This window comes from Sminthopsis crassicaudata, chromosome 3 (genome assembly GCF_048593235.1).
Source record: "Sminthopsis crassicaudata isolate SCR6 chromosome 3, ASM4859323v1, whole genome shotgun sequence".
Classification (NCBI taxonomy): domain Eukaryota; kingdom Metazoa; phylum Chordata; class Mammalia; order Dasyuromorphia; family Dasyuridae; genus Sminthopsis; species Sminthopsis crassicaudata.
Window position 1 is genome coordinate 77,075,063 of NC_133619.1, and position 11,657 is coordinate 77,086,719.

Genomic DNA, 11,657 nt, shown 5'->3' on the forward strand with positions numbered 1-11,657 from the left:
GGTTCTCAACAGTACTGATTGTGACCAGCTACAACATCATTATGCACTTTCTTTTACTATTTTGTAATGTCAACAAGATTGCGACTTTCTATATTTGAGAGACTTGTGTCATTCTTAACTCTGTTCAGAATGCTTGGTGATTGTAGCTATTTAATTGGAATGGGGCTGGCTAATGAAGGTCCTCATTAGGAAGGCCTGAGAGGATGCCCAGTGGGTTCTGCCTACTGCCAGCTTAAAAGGATGCTTGGGGAGTAGCAGAATGGATGGTCCTGCCATTTCAAAGAATAACAATGCCTTACTACAATGGCAAAAGCTTTTTCATTGGCTGATGAGCTAGAACAAAATATGCATACAAAATGTACTAGTCAGTCAAATTAACTTTTTTTTTTTTTTTCCTGGAAGTGACTAAGAAAAGAATCTTCTGGGTAATTAGTAAACTCTGGCCCTAATCTCTATCCAGACACACATACCACACTGATTTGTTTCTATGTGGAGTCTCATTCTTTCATAGTCAATGAAGTATTGGTGAAGTAACATGATGTTGTGGTCTCCTGACCTTGGGGGGCTTCTGTTCTAACAATAAGTCAGGAAATCCTAAATCTTCTAGTTTTTTAATCTGCCTCCAGGACTTCCTAGACTGGATGAAACTCCTGAGATAATAGTAATAATCTGGTCATTGAGAATCTAATTTCTTCCTATCTATGAGCCATAGAATTAGCATATTTACAGTATAAATGTCTCTCCTTGCTTCTGTTTTGCTGCAGAATTTGCAGCCCACTTTCATAATGGTGTTACAATTACTTTCAATTAACTTTGCCCCTTAACCAGTTGATAGACCCCAAACTTTTGGGGTTTCCCCTTCCCAACCTCAACATTTGGTGGCCCATACAGGAAAAGTTTGGCCTCCTCTGGCTTGATCCCCTCCTTGTCAAGATAAGCCTCCCATTTTTTTCTCCCATGATCCTACAGAGGGACACCCCAAGCCACTGGGAGAAGGCTTGTCTGGGTTGTCATGAGCTCCATACTCAGCAAGTTTTCTTTGACTGGGGATGCCCAGACTGGAAAATTCTTGCAATTTCTGGCAAATTTCCTAGGGAATCTTTGATACCCTTTCACTTTCTCTGGGATGCCAGAGAAAACAGAAATACTCTAGTATAGCTTTTGGCAAAATTTTATCATAAAGTAATGGGGACTGAAGGAAAACACAAGAACTGTTTCAAGACCTCCTCTCTGCCAGTTTGGTGGCATGTTATTTAAACATTCCTTTCCTATTATTCCCTCCTATGCTGCTCCCTTGTTGGGGCATGATTAAATGGTAAATTTGAGAACCCAATTTTTCCCTTCTCAGACTTCCAGTTGAATTCTTTTGTGCTTCTTTCAAAGCCCTTCCTATTCCCTCCAAAACCTGGGAGGAAGCAGATTCCTCTGTCTGGGATCATTGTGCCTAATCCCTGCAACCACCCTCACTCAGATCCCAGGGGACACAATGGTTTTCCACTCTAGATTTTAAAGATGCTTTCTTTTGCATACCATTGCATAAAGACTCACAATTTCTTTTTGTCCTTGATGGGGCAAATCCAGGGGAACGTAACCTTCCACCAATGCATATGGCCAGTATGGGTTAAATGGTATCTTGATCTGCAGCCCTATGCAAGAGCTTCTCTGCCTGCAGCCATACAAATCCTTAACTTCCAGTCCTCCCACCCCCATAAAGGTCCATAAGCTTTATTTAAAGGCCCACAGTCTTAAGAGTTTGTTAAGAACCTAAAAACTAAACTAATCTCTTGCTCAGCCTTAGCCCTACCTAATGAAAGGTGGGGCCAAGCTCAGACCCACTTACCTCTCAAAGCAACTTGGTATCTTTAGGGTAACCCTTCCACCTTAGAACTAGCTGAGGAAGCCTCTAAGTTTACTCTAGGCCAACCACCCCTTTCCCCTCTCCGCTCCCGCCAGGCTCAGAACATTTTTGTCCTCACAGAGTTTTAGAATTGGGGGAAGGAATAAGAGTGAATATTTATACTGACTCCAAATATGTTTTTCATATTTTGCATACTCATGGGGTTATATGAAAAGAAAGGGGACTTTGACAGCAAAAGATTCTCCTATTAAATAGGCAAGGGAAACAGCCTTGCAGATTCAGCTGCCCCTGAAGATGCCCATTTAGCCCTGTCCATGGCACCTTTACTTCCCCAACTCCAAAGAAAGGGGACACACCCTTTCTCTTTCTGGGTGGTTTCAAACACCCTCAAACCAGTTTCTAATCCCAGCCCAGCTCTTTGCTAAGAGACTATGGCCCAACCTTCACTCCTCAAATAATTCAAAAGGTGGCTGAGCCACTTAAGATTAGCTTGCTTGCTTTCTTGTTATTTATGAGAGCTTTGCTCTTAGTATTTTCTCTCCAGCTGTCTCAGTGTCACTTTGTGGACCCCTACTAGTAGGAAGATAACTCCTTAGTCTTTAGCCAGGTCAGGGAACTCTGTGGGCAGTGGGGACATTTCGGATTATTGGGTATGCCCTCAGCTTCCTCAAGGCAGCCCACATATGTGATTATTTACAATATATGCATTATTTACAAAGGTCCCTTTCCCATATGTCACCATCCCCATCCTGGATGCCACCCTTTTTGTACTAGCTACCACCCAGGGGAATAACTTTAACCTTTATCTTCTTGCCAGAAAGATAATAATTGTAGGATACATTCCAGAATTATTCTGGCAAACTTGCTCATAATGCTTCTACACCACCTTCTTCAAAGCTTCTTCATAATCTCCTGAGAACTAACACTCCGAATCCCAAAGCCAGCTAGTGGGAACTTCTCCATGGCCTACACCAAGCTACTCACTTGAAGAAAAAAGCTCTCCAATCCCTTGTGAAACCTGTTTTCACTGGTCACAAGCTAGGAGAAACAATTAAAGAAATCTGTCAAATATGCCCAGTTTGTGAAAAGGCTGCTAAACCCCGCCCCCCTTTCTGCATGAAGAGCACATACTTAGGGAAGGACTGGAAGAAGGATTTTACACATACCCCCTCTCAGAAGCTTCAAACTACTTTTTGGTTTTTGTTGTCCCCTTTATTAATTGGGTAAAACCCTTCCCTTGTGGGTTATAAAGACTCAAAGGTTTTTGCAAAAGGAGATCAAACCCATTTAAGATTAATTATTATCTCCACTCTGCCTGTCATCCTCTCTACCCAATGCTTAAACATTAGGTTCTTGCACTCCAGATCATTTGAGTGCTCCTTTCACTGTGTATAATGCCACAGCTCCAGACACTGTCCCCATCCTTTCAAGGAGACAAAAGCAGGTATTTGGGGGAAACATTCCTTGGTATTTATCATAGGAAAAGCTGTCTGGAAGAGAGACATTCATGATAGCCTCATCACTCCCTCTCCCCAGCCTTCCTCTGAGTGGAGTTCCTGGCTATTGTCCCTATTAATTCCATTTTTAATTATTCTTTCTGCTCATATTTGGTCCCAGCATTTTTAATGTACTTTGGAGATTTGTTTCCTCTAGGCTCCAAGCTATGAACTTTCAACTATTCATTCACCCTGAATACCATTGGCTAACTGATTATGAATCTCAGCCCCCCACTGAATGCTGCTGCTGCTGCCATCTTGCCTCCCCTCCTCAGTGTGGACTGCACTGGGCAAGGATAGCTCTTTGCCCCTTATCAGCATGAAGTAGCTCCAGATGAGATCTTCATCCCTTTGTCCCAAATGAATTCGGGAACAACTGCTTGAGGGGGAAAATGATGTAATATAATTTTGTGGTCCCCTGACCTTGGGGGGCTTCTGTTCCAACAATAATAACAACAATAAATCAGGAAATCCTAAATCTTCTAGTTTTTTAATCTGCCTCAAGGACTTCCCACACTCCCAGTCTAAGAACAACAATGTGTCTGATTTTGAAAAAGATCACTTCTCAATTCATTGTTGACTGTGATAGCTTCTGGCCCCAGGATAATCCCACGGAGAAAACTCCTGAGACAATACTAATAATCTGGTCATTGAGAATTAAATTCCTTCCTACCTATGAGCCATAGAATTAGCACATTAGAAGCTGGATAAATGTTTCTCCTTGCTTCCATTTCACTACATAATTCCCTTAGAATTCCAGCCTGCTTTTGTAATGGCATTACAATAACTTTTAATAAACTTTGTCCCTTGACTAGGAAATCGGTTCCAACCCGCAAATTCTTTTGAGACATCTCACAACACCAGTCTGGGACCCCAAACTTTTGAGGTCTCTCCTTCCCAACCTCAACATTAACAATTGCATAATGGAGCTAACTCATGAGCTTTCATAAGCTGATTATAATATTTTCTATGTGAACATTTGCACCTTGAAAATCACAAATACTAAAAAAAAAAAAAAAAAAAAAAAAAAAAAAAAGAAAATCACAAATACTACAAATCAGGCCTTAATTTATTATTTTGTTAATTGTCTAGACTTAAGAAAGTGATGGATAGGGGCAGCTATGTGGTCCAGTAAATACAGCACCAGCCCTGAAGTCAGGAAGACTTTAAATCTGAGTTTAAATCTGGCCTCAGATACTTTAACACTTCCTAACTCTGGGCAAGTCACTTACTCCCAATTGCCTCAGCAAAAAAAAAAAAGTGATGGATAAAATGTTAATAATCAAAATTAAATGTATGTGTTATGTATACATTCTTCCCCTCCCTCCAGATTCAGTTTACCAACCCACCAATTCACTATAACTCTGTGGAATCAAGTGAAAGAATTATATGATAAAGTTTTCTTGCTGACCCAGAAACCCCAGATAAGCCTATTTTATTTCCTTTTTGGGAAATCCCTTTTGGGAGGGATGAATTTTTTTCAAGGCTTATCTGATTCTGTTCTTGTCAAACTGATCCTGTTTGTCCTATTATTCATTGAGTTTGAAATTCCATTTGAATTGCTTTTGCAATGTCAGGGACCCATGGGGAAATTTGGTGTTCTCCGGGATGTAGAAGATTTTGGTGTACCCATTGTGGAAAAAGACATCTAGTGATTTTATCCTGAACTTATGTATTTTTTCCTTTATTTTTTATTTTTTTATTAAAGCTTTTTATTTTCAAAACATATGCACAGATTTTTCAACATTGACCCTTTCATAACCTTGTGCTGAACTTATGTGTTTAAGAGATCTCTGCAGTTAAAAAAATAGAGTCCTATGTTGTTATAGAGATATAAATTTGTTTGAAACATTAAATGAATTACTTATGGTATAAAATGTTTAACAAATTTTTGGTATGCCTTATATAAAAAAAGGACAACTAGAAATTTTGTCCAGACCCCAGGTGAATGGCCTTTTTTGCACTCAGGGAATCATGGAAGATTTTTCATCCAAGAAAATTTAATGCCTTATCCTGAGCCTGAGGGAATGAATTATAGAGTCCAGATTCTCTAAATCTCTTTAAGGAGAAGGTTCACATGGCCTAGGAAGCTTGGAATTTACTCCTAGGACAGGAAACTGGATTTTCTTTATTTTTTCTTTTCTTTTTTGCCCTAGGGTAGAGAGGCAATTAAGTACTAAGCAAGCAGTAAGCTTTGATAAACTTAAAGTGTTCCTTTTTGTGTGTGGAACAATGACTATATATATATATATATGTAAAATTTCTATTTACCAGATATATGCATGGGTAATTTTACAGCACTGACAATTACCAAACCTTTTGGAACAATGACATTTAAAGACTATTTCTTCTGTGGTGCTGATTTTGTGGAAGCAAATGAAGGGACAATGCTTATGCTTGCTTGAGACTCCAGAAGCCTGGATTGAGGAATATGAACAATGTATTTCTAATGAACTCTAGTCAGTTTTTAGGAGGGCAGTTTTAAAAATTGAGTGGAGCATAATCGAGAACTGGATAATATGAGCTCAGTTTAGGACACAGCCTGAGGGGGTTCTGGTTTCAACTCATATGGATGCTTGGGCAACTAGATTTAAGAAAAATTGAGGAAAATTGAGGAGTAAACGAATGAGGATGGACTTTGTGAATGCAAGAGAGGAGCTAGATCTGTAGAATGAAATGTTTTAGGAATAGTTACTAGTGAATTCTTTGGTTACATAGCAGAGGATATGCTTTTCAAAATTTAATATAATTCAGTTATTTTAAAATTATTAACAGATAAAACCTTATTGAATTAATATTTATGTATGCTTCTCCTCAGGGACAGGAGAGGATGTCATGGAGGAGATATTTGTTGAAATGAGATAGATGATTTAACAAATGATTAAGATTTGGTCTTATCACCAGGACCTTCTCTTTCTATAGACCTAATATGACCTTTGAAAATAATTTTCAATCACTTTGATTCCTTTCTTTTCTGAATTTTTGTGTAATTTATCATTTGAACTGTACAATTTAGCATTTAAATATATAGATGTGCCTCCTACCTATTGCTCATATTTCATCACCAAATCTGTCAAAAATCATCAGTCTAATGCACTTAATAAATGTCTGTTGACTCAGTTGACTGACTGAATCCTGGCAAAGACACAGACTATTTTGCTTAAGTATTTAATAGGGATTTGGAGGGAATTTTTCTAGCTCAGTAAAAATATGTAAATGCCTAAAAATGACTTTTGAATTGAAGATATAATTCTTAGCCCTATAAAATCTTTATCTTTAGCATCAGCCCTAAATACATGGTAACAAAATCATTCAGTTAAAGAGTTATTGGATTACCAGTTGTGCTATGTGTTATTTCCAATTGGGCTTCCTTTGAAAATACTAGTAAAGAACCAAAGAAAAGAAATCTGAGCTCTGCTCTGGGCTACAGGAAGGGCTCCCAAAAGATAGTGAAGATATAACCTGCTACCAAAATCCTTTAAGATTATTTGGTCTAAGCTTGAAACCACTCTCAAAATGTCAATTTTCAGCTCTTATGTCCACCCAAAATCTCCTGTGAGGCTGTTTCATACTATGGCTTGTATCTATATCTTCATACATGTGGATAAAGGGATCACCAGACTCTACACTGAACACAAGATAACAGTGCATATTATTAGATATAGATCTGTGAATTGGACTCCTCTCATAAGGAATCAAACTTGAAATTCTAGCAGGGGTTATTCCCATGAGTTTATTTTTATTCCTTATGGGTATATACAAGAATCCAGTCTTACCTGGAGGATTGTATTGGAGTAAAAAGATGTTTAAGGCAGAGACCAAACAGAGCATTAATCCAGTAATCAAGGCAAGTTATATTGAAGATCTGTACCAGGGTAATGGTCAGTGAGTAAAAAGAAGAGGATCTATGTAAAAGGTGTTGAAGACATTGTTGCCCAGATAACAGGTTCTGTCCTAGATTTAACCCTAATGTCAGAAACCCTTCATTGTATCAAGAGAATACAGTTATGCTTTACACTTTGGGGATTTTTCATTTCCCTGGCCCAGTGCCCCAACTCTGGTTATCTGAAAATAAAACATATCCCCGAAAATACATTCTTCTTATAAGCACACAAGATTGGGACAGTTAGTTGGTGTAGTAGATAGAGCACCAGCCCTGAAACCTCAGAAGGATCTAAGTTCAAATCTGACCTCAGACACTTAACACTTTCTGGCTATGTGATCCTAGGCAAGTCACTTAGCCCCAATTGCCTCAGGGAAAAAAAAAATTATATATATGTATGTATATAATATATATTTATTTTTCATAAAAGAGCTTAGAGTGTTAACAAATAATTTAATAAAACAGATAAGCCTCCCAACTATTTATTGTAGAGGGGACTTCTGTCCCAATATGGATTGGATTAAATAGTTCCTAAAGTCCCCTCCAATTTTCTGATTCTCTGATGGAATTAAGAGGGAGAAGGAGGCTATTAACTTTTTACTCATTTATTTCACTTGGATGAAAATCTATGACTCGGTAGAATTCAAATTCAATATATATATATATATATATATATATATATATATATATATATATATATATATATATATATATATATATATATATAGCACCTTCTATATATATATATATATGACATTGTGCTAATAACTTGGGATAAAAAAGCAAAAATGCAAGTCCCTTCAGGAAACATGTCAATAAATATCAGCTAATTTGAGAATGGAGAGAAAACTAAAAACAATCCAGAGGTGGAAGACCAGGAAAAGCTTTGCAGGAAAGATGGTACCTGAGTTGATAATTAAAGAAAGGTATGAATTCTGAAAGGTAAAAAGGAAAAGGAAGTATATTTAAGTTATGTAGGATATTCTATGTGAGGTCACTGAAGTGGGGTGAAAATGTGTTTTATTGTGGAAAGTAGTTAGTGGTTTCTTTTTTTCTTATTTTTTTATCAATTTTTTTTCAGTTTACTAAAATCATTTTTTTCCTACTTTTTTCCCTCTCCATAAAAAAGAAAAATAAAATTCCTGTTACAAATATGAAGTCAAGCAAAACAAATTTCCACATTAGCCACATTATTTTTTGAAATGTAATTCTGGGATTTGAATTCATTAGGATAAGTCTTGACTTGAGGACTGACACTATATCCAACTGCACCATCTAGCTGCTCTATATACTGGAGAAAAACCTTACAATTTGTAAAGAATGTGGTAAACATTCACTCAGCATTCAAGTCATGTTGACACTAAAAGATGGCAAGAAGTCTTATACATGCAATGAATGTAGGAAACAAGTTAGTTGGAAATGATCCCTTATTAGACATTGGAGGATTAATGTTGGAGAAAAGCTTTAAAATTGTAATGCATTGGTATTGGGTTTAGATAATATTCTATTCTTCAACAACAAAAAGTTCATAAATCCATATATGGGATCCATGGGAATAATATAAAAAGATTCCTTTATGTATAATACAAATCTTATTCCAAATAATTTTTATTGGACATAATGTGTTTGTATAAAATATTTTTATCACTTATGTAACTTTTAATGTATTTAATATGGGAATTCAAACCATTCACATGTGTTGTTATAAGTAATAAACTTGATTTATCATCTGAAAAAAAAAATGTCATTCTTGAGGCAACTAGATGGTACAGTGGATAGAGTGCTGGCCCTGGAATCAGGAGGACCTGAATTCAAATCTAACCTCAGGCACTTAACACTTATTAGTTGGGGGGCAGCTAGGTAGCGCAGTGGATAGAGCACCAGCCCTGAATTCAGGAGGACCTGAGTTCAAATTTGGTCTCAGACACTTAACATTTCCTAGCTGTGTGATCCTGGGCAAGTCACTTAACCCCAGCCTCAGGAAAAAAAAAAAAAAAACACTTATTAGTTGTGTGACCCTAGGCAAGTCACTTAACCTTAATTGCCTCACAAAAATAAGTGTTTTTAATGCTATTCTTCCCTCTGAGTATTTTAGTTCTTTTATTAAATTAATAGCATATTTCATCGCTACTACTTTGCAATTCTGGTTGGCAATTATATTCAGCAGAGTTCATAAATCTTTCAGTCATTTCACCATATAATTGTCATTGTTTTATTTTCCTGGCTGTTCTATTTTACATCAATTCATATAAGTCTTCTCAAGTTTCTTTTAAACCATCCTCTTCATCATTTCTTACTTCATCACATTTATATACTATAATTTGTTCAGCCATTTCTCAAATGATAATTTCCCCTCATTTTCTAATTCTTAGTTGATATGAAGACAGCTATAAATATTCTTGTATTCTCATTTAGATTTTGGTTTGTTTAGAAATAATACTTTTCTTAATTTGCTCTCCATCTAATTGCCTCTTTTCCCTTCTCCCCTAATGTAATTCTGTATTCAAATCTTTGTATTTGTATTATTTTCTTGTTTAACCTGTTCAAATAAGAGTGAGATTCAAGTATCACTCAATCCATAGTCCATCCTTTGTATAGATTGCATGATGGACCCCAATTGCTTGAGATAATTTCCCATAACTTTCCTCTTTTTGCCCCAGCTTATTTTTCTTCTCCTCTACATTTTTTAAGATCATCAAGGCAATACCTGATCTTCTAATTAAACTACTGTGATCTTTGATGATGGTACTGTTCAAGCAAAACACATGTATCATCTCCCTATATTGGAAAGTAAGTAGTTAATCTTGTTTTAGTCCTTTGACCTTTTTGATGTTTCTCTTGATATCTGTGTTTACCCCCTCAAAGTTTCTATGATGTTCTGGTCTTTTTATAACAAATGCTCTATTATGTTAAAGATACATTTTGTCTCCTCTTAAAATTTTATTTAGTTTTGCTGGGTAAGTTATTCTTGGCCATAAGCCTAAATCCAAGCTTTCTGATTTTTTATGGTAGTGGCTGCTAAGTAGTGTATCAATGACTGTGACTCTTGTTCTTTCTTTTTTTTTTTTTTTTTTTCCCTGACTGCTTATTGTATTTTCGCCTTAGGTCTGGAAGTTCTGGATTTCTGCTATAATGTTCTGGGAAGTTCTCATTTCAGGATTTCTTTCAGTTTCCACTTTGTCTTTTACTTCTAAAAGATCACATCAGTTTTAAGATTTTTTAAAAATATGGGGGCAGCTAGGTGGTGCAGTGGTGCCTTGAAGTCAGGAGCTCCTGAGTTCAAATCTGATCTCAGACACTTAACACTTCCTAACTGTGTGACTCTGGGCAAGTCACTTAACCCCAGCCTCAGGGAGAAAAAAAAAAAAAAAAAAAGATTCTTAAAAAATATGTCTAGACTTCTATAATGGCTTTCAAGTAGTCCAGTGACTCAAATTTTTTCTCCTCAACCTATTTTTTCAGATCAATTGTTTTTGCTTTGGGATACCTTATATGTTCATTTTTTTCCGTTTTTTATCTTTATTTAAATATTTCCTAATGTCTTGTGGAATCAATGGCTTATATTTGATCTATTCTAGTTTTCAGAGTTTGGCTGAGGCTGTAAATTCACATTCCAATTCTTCTTCCATAGCCAACTTCCAACTTTTTGCCCTAATATTCTCATTTCATTTCTAAAAACATTTTTTAAACTTCTAAAAACATTTAAAAATTTCTTTTCTCCTGGGAATAAGTTGGGTTTCTGGCCAAGCTATATTTCCCTCTGAGGATTTTTCTTGTGGATATTTAAGAGTTATTCTCTTAAGTTTGAGCATCCCTATCACCATAATGTTTTCTGTGATAGGTTTTTTTGGTTGTTTTTTTTAACTCATTCTTCCAGCCCCCTTCTTAACTTCAGTCTTTATGTTAGGGCCAAGCTCTGTGCACTTTTGGAGGAATGTCTGGAATGGTATTGCCATAATCTCAAGAATTAAATAAATTTGGGACCTATCAAGCCCTCAGGATTCAAGTTCAATGTTCCCAAAGTAAAGTCTGTTCACTGCCACCTCTGTTTGAATTCTGCAAATTCCTAATGTGTCTTTGGGTTTGAGCAATTGGTCTATGGACTTTATATGTTTGGAATTTCAGTTGGCAGCTGTTGCTGCATTCAGCTTCTGTTAGCCAGCTAGAAAGGTCTGCTGGTTCAGAATGAAAGAATTGTAGACTCCCCTATCATCTATATAATTTTTGTCCTTTTTATTTCACTTCAGGATTCAGATGACTGCTTTTTAGGCTGGAGTTGATCTATACAACTAATGCTTACTTCTGAACTTGCTCATTGCTAGGTACACTGTAAGGTCCATGATCACTCTTTACTGTAGAATGCCACCCATGAGTGCAAATTCTCAACAATCAGCCCCCTGTGATTTGAAATTGAGTAGTG

At 36.6% G+C, this 11,657-nt stretch overlaps 1 protein-coding gene across 1 annotated transcript in view; it reads right to left on the reverse strand.

The window, feature by feature from the left end:
• Positions 1-11,657, reverse strand: part of ZDBF2 (zinc finger DBF-type containing 2) — a 109,798-nt gene that overhangs the window by 16,488 nt on the left and 81,653 nt on the right. The gene's annotated exons all lie outside the window — the stretch shown is intronic.